The sequence below is a fragment of the Cervus elaphus genome, chromosome 14, assembly GCF_910594005.1.
Source record: "Cervus elaphus chromosome 14, mCerEla1.1, whole genome shotgun sequence".
In the NCBI taxonomy this organism is placed as follows: Eukaryota; Metazoa; Chordata; class Mammalia; order Artiodactyla; family Cervidae; genus Cervus; species Cervus elaphus.
Genome location: NC_057828.1, coordinates 22729694 through 22746941, shown reverse-complemented (window position 1 = coordinate 22746941; position 17248 = coordinate 22729694). Strand labels below are relative to the sequence as shown.

The 17248-nt window shown below is 40.2% G+C and overlaps 1 protein-coding gene across 9 annotated transcripts in view; it reads left to right on the top strand.

Annotated features, from left to right (window-relative positions):
• Positions 1–17248, top strand: part of ESRRG (estrogen related receptor gamma) — a 674948-nt gene that overhangs the window by 194244 nt on the left and 463456 nt on the right. For 6 of the 9 annotated variants that reach the window (XM_043924185.1, XM_043924177.1, XM_043924184.1 and 3 more), the window contains exon 2: positions 12549–12640. The exons of 1 other annotated variant lie outside the window; for it this stretch is intronic. The gene's annotated coding sequence lies outside the window, so the exon portion shown is untranslated. Of the gene's footprint in view, positions 1–6098; positions 6189–6381; positions 6488–12548; positions 12641–17248 lie in introns of those variants that run through there. 2 more of the 9 variants (XM_043924181.1, XM_043924182.1) reach the window with 2 other exon arrangements.

Sequence of the window (17248 nt, the reverse complement as noted above, 5' to 3'; positions counted from 1 at the left end):
ATCCTATTTCTGAGATCACTTAGACATCCCTGATTCAATGTGTGTCTTTTTTGTTAGTTTTATAAGCAAATGATTATCAAGTGTTGAGAGAAAAATCATACTTCATATTCTCTTCTAAATATCAGTTGGTTCTTTTTGTTTGTTTGGGGAAAATCCTCTTTCTTGAGAGTTGTCCTCAGAAGGCAAAACAGTCACATGTCATAAATATGCTCATTTATCTAGGTGTTCCTGACTTTACTTTGCCAAGGCTAATGACATGTATTAAAGTAAGCTTTGCATTCATTAAGATTGGAAGAGAATAATCAATGCTAGTAATTTATTCCTTCATTCATTCAACATCATTTTCTGGAACACCAGCTATGTGCAAAATACTGTGTGGCTCTTTGGAGAATGAATAATAAATGGTGTGCATTCCTTATCCTAAAGTGAAAGTATTAGTCACTCAGTTGTGTCCAATTCTGTGACTCCATGGACTGTAGCCTACCAGGCTCCTCTGTCCATGGAATTCTCCAGGCAAGAATACTGGAGTGGGTTGCCATTCTCTTCTCAAGCCTTATCCTAAAGATGCAGTTAAATGATGTCACATTTTGCTGAGTTAATCCAAAGAAATTATGGAAAAGATCTATATCCCAAACTAATAAAAAAGAGGAATCAAATGCCTGAAATGATAATGATCAAACCCATTTTTGTTAGGATGTAATATCTTGCTAGTTTGTTGTACAATAGGATAGAAGTTCACTGAAATGCCAAGATATCCATGTACATCTCTTACCCCTTTTGCTCTAATATCTTATCTCTTGGAACTGATTGGGTGGTCCCAGGAAGGATACCAGTTTGGGAAACCCATGAAGGACAGATAGCTCGTGTTGTAAGATATTAATTCTAGGTGGGCTAACTGTGCCGAACATCATTAATCTTATTAAGAATGAAAATAAGCAAGTATTGACTGCCTTCTTTCTATTGAAAGAAGGTGAGCCCCAGAGCAGACAGTGAACTATAAGGGGATTTTCTCATCCAGAAAACAAGACGTATATGTTCATCTTATGAAAGCCATTAAAGTTTGTTCCTTGATGAAACTTTTCCTTCTCCTTTAAGGAACCTTTAATGTTATTGGACTTATTCTGCGGTAAATAAACCTGCATCCTTTGCACGTTTGCCAGTGTTGGCTGTGTGGTTAGTGTAGAAGAAACCGAGAATGGGGCAGCCACGAAGAAGTTGTCTTTCTCTCCTTTCATCCACGTTAGGAAGGAGAAAGCTGGAGGAGGATGAGACTGGTCAAACAACTCAGTTCTCAAAGCCAGTTAAAACAGGAAACATCTTAAATTCTAGAGCTTCAAGGTAGTTAAAGATGATAGGAAGGCAGGGTGCTCTGTTCTTCTCTGGTTGGTCCACTGCCAGCGGCCAGCAGTGCTGAGCCCAGGGTAGACGCCTTCTTCCTCTAGAGCCTGTCCGAGTTCCGTGAAGAACTCAGAGCATGGCATACAAATGTTATTGTTTCTTAGGCCCTACACCCTTCCTTGTACAGGTGGGCAGGACGATGGTGGAGTGAAGTCTAATAGTCCAGGGGTCTGTGAAATCCAGTGGCTGCTCATTCCTCATTGCCTTCTTGGTTAGTTAAAATATCCATCTTTGGACTAAAAAGCAGCTAAAAAACCTTATACAAAGAGCTTGTAAACAAACACCCACTTGAACCATCTGGTCTTGTAACACATACAAGTGATTAAGCTTCAGAGCTATGATTGTTAAATTTTTTAAAACACAACAATTCCAAACACTCCCAAATAGACTCTTTATGCAGGCTTGCAAGGAGGAAAATGTGTGATGCTTTATATAGTAAATAACATGGAAAGATTAAAACAATTTTTTTTTGTTTCTCTATTCTTCTCTCCCTCCCTCCCTTCTTTTTTTTTTCTTTACCTTGAGTGTTATAGAAAGAGAAAACCTTAAAATACATAAATATGGACTAAAAATATATTTAGAGTTCCACTAAGCCTACACGGTTGACAACTTAGAATGGTTCCTTATCCTTTACCTTAATTATTATTTTTGCCCCTGATAGGGACAGAAACATACGTGCCTGAGTACATGTATGTGTACTCTTAGTTCCTTCTAGAATATATTAAGCAATCCAGACTATTTGCAAATAATGAATTCATACTTTTTGTTCACCATGAGTGAAGAAAGTCAGGTCAGGGGGAAATTAAATATGTTAAGAGCCCTCATTTTAATTGTATAATATCAATATTGCCTTTATAGTTAATTTCCTTGAAAAAGACATAGGGTATATGGGTTGAAAAACTCATACATTTCTGATGTGGAAATGATTATAAATTGAAACATTTTATTTAGATGACATCACTAAAGGGAGAAAGAATGAGCTACCAACGGTACCATAAGCCTATGGAAATAACATGGGTTTCTGGCTAATGACTATTGACATGAACAACACAGAGAACTCAGAACTCTTAAGTGAAATAAAAAGTCTACGTGAGCAGTCAGTATTGTATATTAGGACTCCTATTTCAGTCTCCTCAGTCTTGATCCATCCTCATCCCTGGATTTATCACATCAGCTGGGGGAGGAAAGAGTGGTTGAAAGAAAAGGAGAAAGAGTGCTCAGTTATAGTTATGGTGACTGGTGAATCAAACTCTCAAATAGTAAACTGTTCAAACAAAAAAACTTTATTGTTTTCTCACATTTGAAGTTTCACAGTGGGTGTTCCTGATTGGGGTAAGTCTCTTTCCAGAAGGGATTTGAAGGTTGACTTCTTCTTGTCCTATCGCTCTCTCTCTTCGATGAGTGGCATCCAGGGTTGCCCATATCATCTACAGAAGCCCATGAAAAGGGAAAAACTATGGAATGTACTTGTGGGGGTGGCTTACAGCCCAAGTATGGATAGGCTTCTTTCACTTTTAGTCTCTTTCCATGGAGGGAAACTCAATCACCTGACCACACCTACCTGCAAGAGTGGCTGGGAAAGATGGTCAAGCTTGGGGCCAAGGAATAGAGGTGGTGAATTTCTGGCTAGCCTCCCCCAAAAGAGGGAAAGAGAAGAAAAAGGATGAATGTCAATGCAAAACACTCTATGAAGTGAAGTGATGTTGCTCAGTCATGTCCAACTCTTTGCAACTCTATGGACTGTTGCCTACCAGGCTCCTCCGTCCATGGATTCTCCAGGCAAGAATACCGGAGTGGGTTGCATTTCCTTCTCCAGAGGATCTTCCCAACCCAGGGATCGAACCCGGGTCTCCCGCATTGTAGACAGACGCTTTACCATCTAAGCCACAAGGGACCTCCTGAAACACTTTATAGTACCTTTTATTTGCAAAGAAGCAAAGAGTGACTTAAAGCCTTTTCCAGTGATGTGCTGGTAAACTGTCTGTGAGGGAAGAGGATGAAAAAACACCTGACTTTTAAAAAATTTTATATTGGAGTATAATTGATTTACAATATTGTGTTAGTTTCAGGTGTATAGCAAAGTGACTCAGTTGTACATAAACCCATTTTTTTTTTTTTCAGATTCTTTTCTCCCGTATAGGTTATTACAGAGTATTGAGTACATTTCCCTGTGCTATACAGTAGGTCCTTGTTGATTATCTATTTTATATACTGTTGTTTAGTTGCTAAATTGTGTCTGACTCTGCAACCCCATGGACTGTAGCCCACCAGGCTCCTCTGTCTGTGGGGTTTCCCAGGCGAGAATACTGGAGTGGGTTGCCATTTCCTTCTCCAGAGGGTCTTCCCAACCCAGGGATTGAATCTGCATCTTCTGTGTTGACAAGCAGATTCTTTACCACTGAGCCACCTGGGAAGCCCATTTTATGTACAGTAGTGTGTATATGTTAATCCCAGACTCCTAATTTATCCCTCCCCTCACCTTTTCCCTTTGGTAACCATAGTGTAAAAACACCTGAGTTGTAACATTTGGTGATTTCCTTGATGTAAATACTCCTTCTGTGTGTGGTTTCAAGCTACCAACGTGAAGTCACTCAGTGTGGATTTGGGAAGAAAGGCGCAGACTCTGCTCTAGCAAGCTGGAGCAAGACAGTCTAGCAAGGCATTTTACTAATGAATTCTGAGAAAACACATCAGAGGCAGTCTGTTTGTGGGAAGGAAGTGAGTGTGCATTTTCCCTTTTGCATTTGACACAAGAAAAAGTTTACTTCCGAATGGATTTATCATCAAAAAATATCTATATGATATGTTCCTATCAAGAACAGATGGGGGATGTACAATTTTTAAGTCAGAGAAAAATAGCACCAAGGGTACAGGAAGTCCAGGCTGAGTGTCTGTACTCAATCCTGGGTCACTCTCAGCTAAAACCAAAAGCTTCTAGAACAGCTTTCCACGGAATGGACCAGGAAGTCAGATTCCACTTCTGGAATATCAGATGACTGTTCCCGTAATTGTTTTCCAGAAAGAGGGAAAGATTTGGATATGGAATAGATAATGGTGATGACACAGAAGGGATGCCAACGATGGCTCTTTTGGTTTCTATCACAAGTTGGATAGGGATGTCTTTTCCTGTGAGAGAAGGAAAGAACTGGTATGACCTGGTTTGTGTTTTAAGAAAACACCTTTGAAAATGAAATAGATGCTCAGGTCTCAGTTGGTTAGTTAATTAGGATTGTTATTAACAGACCAATGGCTATATGTCCATCTGAAATTTCCATTTTTGCTTGTCTGCTTTTGCTGTCCAAAGAATCAGGTCATATAATGATGAGCTAGGTTGTGTCTTGCCATTCGACCTGATGCATGCAGATGTGCCCTTGAATCAAAGGCCAACGGTCCAGGTAGAGGATCAAGATGTGTAATGTACTAGGCTCCAGCTCAGTGGTTTTTGCTAAGTGTGTATCTGTTTTCAAGTGTTAAATTCTTTCAGGTGTTAAAGATACAGCACCTCTTGAACTGATGGTGTAATCTGAATGTTCAGTGTAAAGGCTCAGGGTTTCCTGTTTGATGCTTATTGCTTTGTTTAATTGGGAAGGCCTGTAAAAGACATTGGGCTTCCCTGATGGCCCAGTGGTAAAGAATCCGCCTGTCAATGCAGGGGACATGGGTTCAATCCCTGGCTAAGGAAGATCCCCTGGAGAAGGAAATGGCAACCCACTCCAGGGTTCTTGCCTAGAAAAATCCCATGGACAGAGGAACATGGTGGGCTACCATCCATGGGGTCACAAAGAGTTGGATACTACTTAACGACTGAACAAGAACAAGATTAACATAAAGACATCACTAAGAGTCCAGTGTTTGTCCTTTTTGTTTGAAATACAAGCGCAGGCAGATCCAAACCTAAAAACAGATTAAATCTATGATTTATTGATTCTAGTTGATTACTGGTTTATTTTAGGTCAGTTGCTGTTTTTGGAAAGACTAACACTGATAATGACAGACTTAGGTATTGAGGTTTTTCAAGAGTTAATCCATTTGATTAGTAAATAATAAAACCCTTCTAGGGAACAGCTCTCCTCCTCCCATATTTTTTTAATGATGGTGAGAAGTGAGTTCCTCTGAAACTAACTTTCCCCATGCCAATCTACCCTATTGAATTTTTCTTTTAACTGTGGTCTGCCAGAAAACAGAACTAGGGCTTGGCACACCAGTTTTGATCAGACCAACCATCAGAATCATAATGTCCTAAGTACAAAGCTCACTAATTGAATTTCATTAGCTGGACTGAAATATAGCAGCCAAGACAGAGAACACTGTCGGCTGTTTTTTATGAGGTCCGGAGTCTAAAGTCATTTTTAAAATGTGAGTGATGCAATTTCTTGTATCTTTCATTTAAAATGCTGCTTGGTAAACAGTGTTTCAGATTAGTGTATTTGTAATTTAAATGAAGACAATACATCAAGCTGAATCTGAAAAGAAAGGAGAAGTTTAGGAAATGATTCATGCCCCCTTTTGTGTGATCTACTGTAGAAAATAATAAATAAATAGGTAAGGAGAGCGAGAAAAAAGGTCTGTGAATTTTGGAGACAAAATTGAACTGTTTCTAAAAAGAGTGAGTCCCAATAGCTAAATCTTTGTTTTCTTCAAGCAGACTAATACATTCTGCCTAATTCATTTTTTATTTTCTCTCGGGGTCTGCTTGCAGATTTGCCTCAACAAAGGAAGCATCATGTTACATCTTTTAAATAATTGATGACTCTCAGTCCGAGCCAGCTTGAAGGAAATTCTGAAAATAGGTACTGATTGAGCAAATGCCTGCCTTCTCCCCCCACCTCCCTCTTCAGCACACCCCACTTATCTTTTCCATAGCCTTTTGCTTCTTCACCTCCATCCTGATGGCAGAGGAGGGTGATATCATCTGGGCTTAGGGTTTATCTACCACTTGGTCCCCCTTTTTTATTTTATATCATGCTATCTATTTTATTAAAGACAGGGGGAGCTGTTAATTACAAGCCAAGTGATGTAATGAACGTCTCTTAATTAATCATCAGAAATGTTACGGCATAATCACCACCAGAGACGGTTTGTTGGGAAGGTAAGAAATTGGACTTGGAGCTTTCTAAATTCAGAGTGTGCTGTCTCTAAGGGTCAGATTACCCCCGAAGCTGGGTCAGCTGTGGCCTTGCCCAATTCCAGCTCTTCCTGTGTATTTAAATACTGTGAGCTGATCTGTGTTTTCCCCCCAGAGAGAGAAGGGTATCTCCATCTTACTTCACTCCTGGGATCATTAGTCATTGGCTGTGATTCAGAAAGGGCTTCCCAGGTGGTAAAGAATCCACCTGCAATGCAGGAGACACAAGAGATGCGGGTTTGATTCCTGGGTCAGGAAGATCTCCTGGAAGAGGAAATGGCAACCCACTCCAATATTCTTGCCTAGGAAATTCTGTGGACAGAGAAGCCCAGCGGGCTACAGTCCATGGGGTCTAAAATAGTCAGACCTGACTGAGCAACAGCATGCATGCATGACTCGGAAGAGCCTTTATTGCTTTCAGGTGGCTGTGGTTGGTAGACCCTTAGACTGGTCCACAATGAACCTGGCTTCCCGCCCTGACTTTGAAGTTACTTTCCCTTCCAGGGCCTCATTTTCCTCACTGGTGACATGAGGGCTTTGGAGTAGACCATCTCCAGGATCTCTGCCAGCAGTGGCATTCTTGCATTCTTCAGGGAAACGGGTGATAAACCAACGGGAAGTTGCCCTCTATTTGAATTTGACTGCGCTGAGTACTCCAAGTTGGAGTGAATGAACTGTGTGCTCACTCACATTTAACCTTCTCTTTCCTTCCAGTATTTTTCTTTCCTCTTAGTTTTTCAGCTTTACTCTCTCCTGCTGCTTGTCCTTGTTCTTTTCCCTTTCTGACTTTTCATGTTTCCAGGGTTAAAGTGGAAGAAAAATGGTTGGAAATGTGCTAGAATCGAGGATCTTGGCCACTTATTTTTAAAATACCATGTCCTTCTTATAGAGAAGCTTTTCTGAATGAGAAACTTCAGAAATGACATCAGAAGATCACCAGTATTATTGGATTTAAGAAGACTAACTATACAGTGGCAACTACTGGGAGATCTAAATCAGGACTCTAAAGTTGGGAGTTGAGCTTTACTGAAGGAAAGCCTTACATTGTATCCATCAGTGAAAAAGCTATACCTACATTGATGGGCTATTATCCATTCTCAAAACCATACCAGTCTCTGACCTACTCTTCCTTTCAAGGGTCATTTTAAAATGCCATGTTGACTATATTGTTCCCTGTTTCTCTTTTAATTATAGCAAACTTGATGGGAGGGATTTGGGGGGCTGAAGTCATCTTTGTCCCCAAAGATGTACATCCTATGCCTTCCCAGGATAATATTTTCTCTTTTTTTAAGTGTTTATTTATTTATTTGACTGTACTGGGTCTTAGCTGTGGCATGTGGTGTCTAGTTCCCTGACCAAGAATCAAACCCAGGTTCCCTACATTGGGAGCATGGAGTCTTCCCACTGGACCACCAGGGAAGTCCTATGGATAATCTTTTCTGATTGCCTTTTTTGAAATCTTGAAACAAATCTTCAAATAATCACACTTATTTATAACCATGTGAACAACATATGGCAGGGAGCCTAGAAAGCTTTGGAATTTTTTCTGCTTATCGTCTACTACTGACAGTGTACTAAAGTCATATTCAGTTGAGTTAAAGGAACTATTGTTGTTCTCCCTTTTAAAACACTTCTGCCATTCATTTACATCTTGAGAGTATATGATGCACAGGCTTTGGTATCTGTAAGTATGTTACAGGTGTTGTTCAGTCGCTCAGTTGTGGCCAGCTCTGTGACCCCATGGACTGCAGCATGCTGGACTTCCCTGTCCTTCACTGTATCCCAAAGTGTGCTCAAATTCATGTCCGTTGAGTTGGTGGTACCATCCAACCATCTCATCCTCTGTCGTCCCCTTCTCCTCCTGCCCTCAATCTTTCCCAGCATCAGGTTTTTTCCAGTTAGTCAAGTCTTCCCATCAGGTGGCCATAGTACTGGAGCATCAGCTTCAGCGTCAGTCCTTCCAATGAATATTCAAGGTTGATTTCCTTCAGGATTGACTGGTTTGATCTCCTTGCTGTTCAAGGGACTCTGAGGAGTCTTCTCCAGCACCACATTTCAAAGGAATCAATTCTTCGGCACTCAGCCTTCTTTACGGTCCAGTCCTCACATCCGTACGTGACTACTGGAAAACCCATAGTTTGACTATACAGACCTTTGTCAGCAAACTGGTATCTCTGCTTTTTTATATGCTGTCTAGCTTTGTCATAGCTTTTTTACAGGTGAGTCCTAGTAAGACCTATTCCTTAGGCTTTGGAACTGAAAGTGTGCTTTTCCCCAAGGATAGCCATCATTGGGTTCCACTGTAGTGCCACCATGATTTATGAACATTATGTGCTTAATATCTTCTCTTTGTATTGGAATATCTATTAGAAGGCAGAAAGGTAATTCTCCATCTTCCTAAGGAGGTTACTACCCAGAGGCTGCTGGTGGTGGGGATTGAGGTGGTGCAAGTTCTCTTGCCTTGGGGTTAGTGACTGCGAGTGATGGGAAACTGGTAACTTGATTATCTGGCTTTGCTTTAAAAATAAACTCTGAGTTAGGGGGGGAAAGTTCAGATGCTTTCTCCTCCAGCCAGCCCCACTTTGTGCAGTCATGGTGGTGTGGTACCATCATGTTGTAATCTTTGTGAAAGAATGTCCAGTGAAGTTGTGCAAAGCAGAAGTCTATGTGCATGTAGCTGGTAGTTTTTCATCCTGGAATGAATTTATTTTTTGTGACTTTATATGTCCCGTCTCAGTCATGAATTGAGGATAGGCAATCCCCAGTTTATAACATAGCAGTGTCCCACTGTCCATTTTAAAACTGGTTGGTTGTGATTCAGACTGTCTGCAGATGAGGAAAAAGAGGTACATGGTAGAGAGTTTCTAGATTACCCGCAAAATTCTCAATCAAGCCGCGACACAACTTCTTCAGGTCTACAACAGTGCTGTCTTCTGTTCTTCAGGACATTATTTGCAATACTGAAAAAGAAATCTTCTACCTGGGTTGGTTGTCACCATTTAGAATGAAATTGATCTGGGGATATGTATATTGCATTTTATAGTAAGAGGAGACCATTGAGGTGATAAGAATAAATTCTACATACCCTTCCAATGCCCATCCATCTTCCCTCATTACCAATCCCTGAATGGGACAGATTCCGAGGGGGGCATGAGAGATTTATGGCAAAAGTATGCAAAAACTGGGGGAGGGGAAAAAGGGATCAAAGAGCTAGGTTCTAATTCCTCCTTCACCCCTACCTTTCAAGAACCCCCAAATAACAAGACCTCAATTGGCCATGGACAATTAGCTCATGTCCCATTGGGTTCAGAAGGCTCCAAATTCTTCTATCAGGAATTCTAGAAGCACTAGGCATCCATCTTTCCTTTGCTTGCAACAACTCCTAAGGTCTTGTGCATGTCTGAAAGGGAGTTTAGTGACTAAAGCAGTAACTCTTCCTCCCCAAGACTCTGAGACCAGCATCGCACTGCCCACTGACCTGGGCTGCCCCTGCAAGTGGGGGTGGTCACAGTAAGAAGATCCTGAGTTGAATGCCTCTGCTCACAGATAAAGGCTGCATGTGAGGTCAAAAGGAGACGCTGTTCCCAAGACTGTAACTACAGTGTAAATGTTAGTTTGAATTTTCATTGATTTCAGAGATAGGCTTTGACCAGTTATGTATTTTAAATGTGAACTTGAAATCACAGCCACATTGATCATGACCATTGGCATGATTACCTGGACAGTAACATATTATCAGATGAACTCAGCCCCGGAAGGATTTTTGTCCCTTCAAATCCTTCTTTCGTACTTCTGGAATCCTAGGCTTTCTTTATAATAATATTAATAAACAACCTAAATTAGATTCCCAAGGGCATCTTACCCTGTAGTGTCACTTGAGTGGACTCTCTCTTAATGCTTCATTATATTTGTACAAATTGCAGATTTTTAACAGGCTTCCTATGTTCACAGTCCTAGAATATAAATAGGGTTAGATTTTCACATGCAACTCATTTAGCCTTCTTTCTCACTAGTAGGTATATCAAAGATACCCTCCTATTTTTATTTGCAGAGCATCTTTTTTTTTTTCTTTATTTGGAGGGAGGGTTCTTTTTTTGTTGAAATGTAGCTAATTCCTAATGTCATGTTACTTTTAAGCATACAGAAAAGTGATTCAGTTATATATACATACAAAACTGAATTTTTTCATATTCTTTTCCATTATTAGAAGATGTTGAGTACAGTTCCCTGTTCTATACAGTAGGACTTTGTTGTTTACCTATTTTATGTATAGTAGTGTTTCTCTGTTAATCCCAAACTCCTAAGTTAACAACACCCCCTCCCCTCCCCCGCTCTCCCCTTTGGTAACCCCATGGCATTTGTTTTCTATGTCTGTGCGTCTATTTCTGTTTTGGAAATAAGTTCATTTGTATCATATTTTTTAGATTCCACACATAGGTGATATCATATGATATTTGTCTTTCTCTGTTAGTTAGTATCTCCCTTTCTTGATTCTACACCCTGTCAAATTCCATTCTGTACCAGAAGCCTCCTTGGTCTCCCCGGGCTCGTTGATCATAAGCCCTCCCTCCTGCAAAAACTTTTAAAATGATCCCTTTGTTTCTCGAGTGCCCTAATAGTTCCTCTTCAGCGTGAAAGCAAACGATCAAAGTCTGGTTCCAATTGCTTCTTGTAGTCTTGGGGTGTTAAGGCAAAGTTGAAATTGAAACCTCAATCTTGTTTAATTGTCAAGCATTTTACTTTTAACTTCATTCTTTAAAGAAAAGGCAAAAAGCTGTGGGTTTGAAGGGTGTCTTGAGTGAATACGATTTAGAGCCCCTCTGAGAATCTTCTAATCACAGCACAGGCATCTCTTTGAAGTATTCACTCCCCGAAGTCTACAGTTACCACATTCATGCCTCAAGGGGTGTGATGGGAATGGCCTGGTGCCATAGAATTAATGAGTTTTCCCACATCTTTTACTGAACAAACTGTATGTGAACCTGCACCAGACAAATTGTCAGGACCCTTCAGTTATCTGTTGGTCACAACCATCTTTTCTTCCCCCTTCTCCATCCCCTGGGCCCCAAGTCCACACAGAATCCCCCTGGATATTCCAGTGATCCATGTGTTGCTCAGAACAGTTTTCTTTATACGAGGCTATAGATATGAGGGCTGTTAATTTAGATCATATGGAATTGCCATTTTTGTAGGTCAAGATTGGTAAAACATTGGCAGTTTTACAAGATTAGTTTCAATCATTAGATTAGTTTCAATCTAATCATTTCCTCTGATAAACACTCTATGAAAAAACAGGATTTTGAAAAAGAGCATGTTTGGTAAATGCACAGTGGGCTTATTGAGGCTTTGGGATCCCTGGTGGGCTTGTGGTTGGGACTCCACGCTTCCAAAGCACGGAGTGTGGGTTTGACCCCCGGTCGGGATTCTAAGATCCTACGTGCTACAAGGTGCCACCAAATTTAAAACAAACAGAAACAAAAAAAGTACCCGAAGCTTCGAGTTTTTCCATCAGGAAACTTGTCCTTCTCAACCTGCTTCCTTTTGTCTCATTTTGAGAATGGGAGAAATAAGAACCACCCCCCACCCACACCATTTGGAGAAACTTGTTTATTTTGAGACCAACGTGAAATAAGTAGAAAGTCCCTTGAGCCCTGTGATAGAAGAATTTTTTTTTCCTGAAAGTTATAAATGGGTGTTATAATGGAAAATGCTTTCAAACCTTAACCAGAGCATACACTATAAATAAGAGGGAAGCGGAAGATTAGTAAATCTGATAAAGCTGAAAAGGAAGAAAACTTAAAACAAACCATGAGGACTGTCCCTTAGCGCTAGTGTTAATTCAGCCCTGAGTATATATAGGAAAATCAAAGACTTGCAGAAGGCGGCTAAGTCATAGCTATTAATGTGTGCTTAACTCTCTTGCCTGGAAGATTTTATTAAATGCACCAGCCAAGGAAATTGACCTCACTTTTTTTTTTTTTCCTTTTTTGGGTTGGATCCTTGCTCGGGCCACGTAAATGAATAGAGCTGACAATTTACTGGTTCATCAATGAAACGATATTACATTATGAAGATGTAAGGAAAAAATTCTACGCTAACACTGTTGCAGTTTGAAAGGTAAGCTGTTCCCTAAAAAATTAGGAGACGTGAATGATCCTTTAAAGTCACAGAACGTAATGCCACATGTTACACGCTAAAGAGTTAAGTGGCCTCTTCACATCTTTGTCCCTGTGGTCCTGGCAAGGATTTCATTAGTATGTGAAGAGTCACCCATGTTGCCCTCATTCTGTCTTTTAAAATGCAAGAACATTGTTTTCAAGCTTTTCACAGGTTTTATTTTATGGGATATTCCGACAAGTGGGACTTTAAGGAACGCGTGTTGCAATGATATCATGGTTGTTTTTGAAAATTTTTGCTGTGTTTCTACTGACTCCCTGTGTTGGCCATTAGGCTGCAGCTATCAGGGTCAGATTATTTCTTACTTTTTCTGTTTGGGCAGTGCGTGAGAAATTCAAGTAGTTTTGTTCTCTTGGTCTTGTCCTGTACTTAAGATAGGAAGCCTTCTCGATTCTGCCTTCTATGAACTCAGTAAAAGTACTTGCATCTGTCAGGTCCCAGTTGGATGCCTGTTTCTTTCCAAATATATCTAGATGTTAAGTCTTCTTCACTCTGTTTTTGAAGGAAAAGCATGTAATGCCTACTTTTCTAGACTTTCATCAGTTACTCAGTTGGTCCAGGATCTATGAACTCTGTGGTAATGACTTATGAGGATCATAGTGTGGAGGGGTTCTTAAATTGGAAAGGGTCTGTGTTTCCATCAGACGCTTGAACAGGTTCACAACTCAGGAGAGGAGGCACTGCTCTGCATGGTTCTCCAAGGGGGGCTCAGTGAGGCATCTGGTACTGATGCCCCCCACCCCCCGGGCAGAGCAAGGATGCCGGCAACTGTGCTCTCTATCCTGCCTGGTATGGAACCCTCTAGAGTCACTGGATTATCTGAACAGCGTTCAACAAATTCCTGCTTCCATGTGGAAAATGGCCTTCAGAGCTGAATTACCTTTTTCATCGCACCCAAGTTGCTTCATTTGCAGCATGATTTAGGCAATGGGAGAATACACTTCCATGTGTGAAGTGGGTTGAAATGAATCTGATGTTCTCTGTGTTCCTTCAGCTCCAACAATCATGAATTGGAGTTCTGGCCCCAGATCATTCAGTTACGTGATTCTGGTTGTTATCTGTTGTTTTGGGTAAAGCAATTTAGTTTTAATTATTGGTGATACTTCAATCTGTGTTTCTTCAAAACTGTAGGTATGCCCTGCTTTAGGAAAACTGGATATGGCCTCAAATGCATGCTGACAGTGTCTTTGCATGAAGGGGCGAGTATCTGCACTCTCAAGATAGCTTGGCTTTATAAAATAATTTATCATGAGATTCCTTTAAATAACTAACTCTCTTAGAGCATTTAAAATATGATTTGATTTGAAAAAAAATCAATGTCCACTCACTCAACTTTTCAAGAATGCACCTGCTTTGTAATGCGAGGCAGGAGAAGGGGAAAAATCAAGCAACAGGGAATGAGGGTCTTAAGTGAGCTGAGGAGGAATTAATTTTAATTTAGAGAAGAATTTGCTTTTCTAGAGTTTCCCAGGGAAAACACCTTCACCTTTATCACCTCCAAAGTACATAAGGGGAAAAAAAAGCAGGTCAATTTGAGTTTGGAAAAGATAAATCTATTTCTTTGCCGGGTCGCGTTCTGCATTATGCATGTGCGTAAAAGTGAGGTTTGCTTTGATCCTGACTATTAAAAGTTTATTTTTAAACTCAGACTGGGCAGGAATCCAGCGATGCTCTTACCCCCTGCAGTACATCCTGGTTTCAGGTCCTCAGCCTGGCGGAATGCAACTAAGCAGCAGGAAATAGTTGAAAAGTGTGGAGACTTGATGGGTGCTGAGGGTTTTTTTTTTCCCCCTTCTTCCCCTCCATTTTTGAAATTCAAATTGAATGCAATTTTCAGCTCATTTGAGCCAGAATATACTGTGGCTGAGCTTCAGTGGCTCTTAAATTCAAACTCACAGGAGAAAACAGATATCATCTGTCACAGAGGGTGGGAGAGAGGACACTCCTGCATTTTATTCATGGAAGACGCAGCTCTGGTAACTAATTCAAACCCTTCTGACTAATCGACTCATCATTCACCAGCAAACTTATCAACTAATCAATGAAACCTTGAAGACACCCATCTTATGAGGTCTGGGAGCAGTTTCCCCCTCCCTGTGAAGAAGATAATTGTCCAAGTCTATTTTTGTATCGTTGGTATTTTAATACCTTTTTTTTTTTTTTTGCAAACTGAGACAGACCATCACGGCAATCTTTTTTGCTGCCTTCCTGACTATTTTTATTGTTTCCATCTTTAATGCCTTTGTCAATGCTCTTTATTTATGACAGAATTAGCAGAAAGCTTACTGCTGGCAAAGTGGGGTCCAAATTTTGAGTTGCTTTTTTTTTTTACTAAACAGACTGTCTTGGGGCAAATATAAGTGCCAATGAAAGAGAAAGATTTATTTATTTACAGGGTAACTGTTTCAGGATGGCTTGAGAATGCCTTTCCTGAAGTTTCCCTGGGTATCTGCCCAAGGAACCCATGTAGACTTGGACACAGGATAATCTGAGATCTCTCCTTCAGAAAATGATGTGATATGGCAATTCTCATTCTCAAAAGTAGCTTTTTTGCTTTAACGCTGGTGCTCATCTTGGACTATTTTAGTGTTAGCCAAAATTTCCATGCGAACATGAAGGCCACTAGCTTTCTCTTGCTTTTGTTGTTATTGCTATTGTTATTGTTGAAGTTCATGAGAGACAAGTTAATTATGATGTTATTTCAAAATAAGTAGGAATAAAACAATTTGATCTTTCAATACGATCATTTCTAATGGAGTTAGTTCATAGCCATCACACCTGATGTTTAAAAATGCTCTTGCGGTAAGTGTATGATCATGCCACATATGTTTATGCGCATGTCTGTGTGCAGGCACGTATGTGTGTGTGTGCATTTACAGGTCTCCAAGGTTTCCAAGAATGTGACAGCAGGAATTTCCAGTCATTTTTACATTAATAAAGGCATCCACCTCTTTACCTTGTTAGTAGTAATGAACTTATGCTTTAGGTTTCTGTTGGAAGAAGTTTCACTGCCTTTATAAGAAAGAATATCCTGAGTTGTAACCTGTTTTCTCACTGTTATATCCAAATATAACTACCAGGACTGTACTGTTATTTCTTTCTATAAGAAACCAAAACCCTACCTTGACAGATAGCTGACTTTTAAATTCATCAATAGGATTTATTTCTTCTGGAATATCTGGTCTCTTCAATCTACAAGTAATTGCTGAGTGCTTACTATGTACCAGGCATTTGTTGGGCTAAGATTTGCAAATATAAAATAGTGGTTCTCTAACCTAAGTGAGATAGACATTGGAGGTGAAATTTCAGCATCCTTTGGCTGGGAGAAGGAGAGGCTTGTAAAGGTACCTAGGTTCTCAAGTGATTCTCAAAGATGCAGACCCCTCCTTTTCTGTAGTTGATAATCACTGGTGTAAAACAAATATGATCTAATTTGGAGGTGGGAGAAAGGATGATATGCAAAATAGTAAAAAAGGTAATAAAATGTGCATGCTTGGATGCTAAATATAGTTAATATCCCTTAGAAATGCTTAATGGCATTGGGCAAAGGAGGACCAGTGGGATGCTGTCATCCTGTACTCTAGGATGGGGAACCCAGGGGTCAGTGGAGGAGGCAAGGAGAACCAGTTCAGGAGGACAAAGCTGGAGTCAATGGGAGGATGCTTGGGGTGGGGGAGCGGTGTGTTTCATGGTGTTCTGGAGCCTTCTCAACCCAAGAGAGCCAAGCATTAAATTTCTAGGAATTCTGTAAGCTAGCTTTCATGAAATATTATAAAGAATTAAATTATATAAGCTTAAAGTAAGTCAGTGATCTTAAAAACAAAAGTAATAAATAGAATTTATTGCTTCCTAATAATTTTCCCCCATAGATTGCTATTTTCTGTGCTCTTGAGGTCTGCCTGTTGTATTTGAATGATGGAAATACTATCTAATGGTGTCCATTTCTTCCTAACTACATACTCCATGATGCCATGTTGGTGGCTTGAAATCAGCCAGGATGGGAATATTTATATTGGTGAATGATAAAAATTGGGGCTTTTTTACTCATTTGAGAGCCAGTTCTTAAAATTCCCTGGGCAGACACTGGATTTGGGGGTGGAGCTAAAGAACTGGGAAGTGTTGAATGGAAAAAAAAAGTCAGAAGATTGAGTTACATAAGGAAAATAGGCTCATCTTCCTGGAGAGCAGGGCATTAAGGTAGGCAAAGGGTTTACAGTTGATTTAGACATCTTTGGGAGCTATTGAATATCTTTAATACTTTTTATTATTATTATGGGCTTCCCTGGTGGCTCAGATGGTAAAGAATCCGCCTGCAGTGCGGGAGACCCAGGTTCAATCCTTGAGTTGGGACGATCTCCTGGAGAAGGGAATGACTACCTGCTCCAGTATTATTGCCTGGAGAATTCCATGGACAGAGGAGCTTGGTGGATGTTCACTATGGAAAATTTGGAAGATAGAATAATAACTTGTATTTCTATAATGCTTTCTAGAGCGCTTTTGAGTGCTTTAAATAGAATAAATCATGAAATCTTATTTACAGCCTCATAA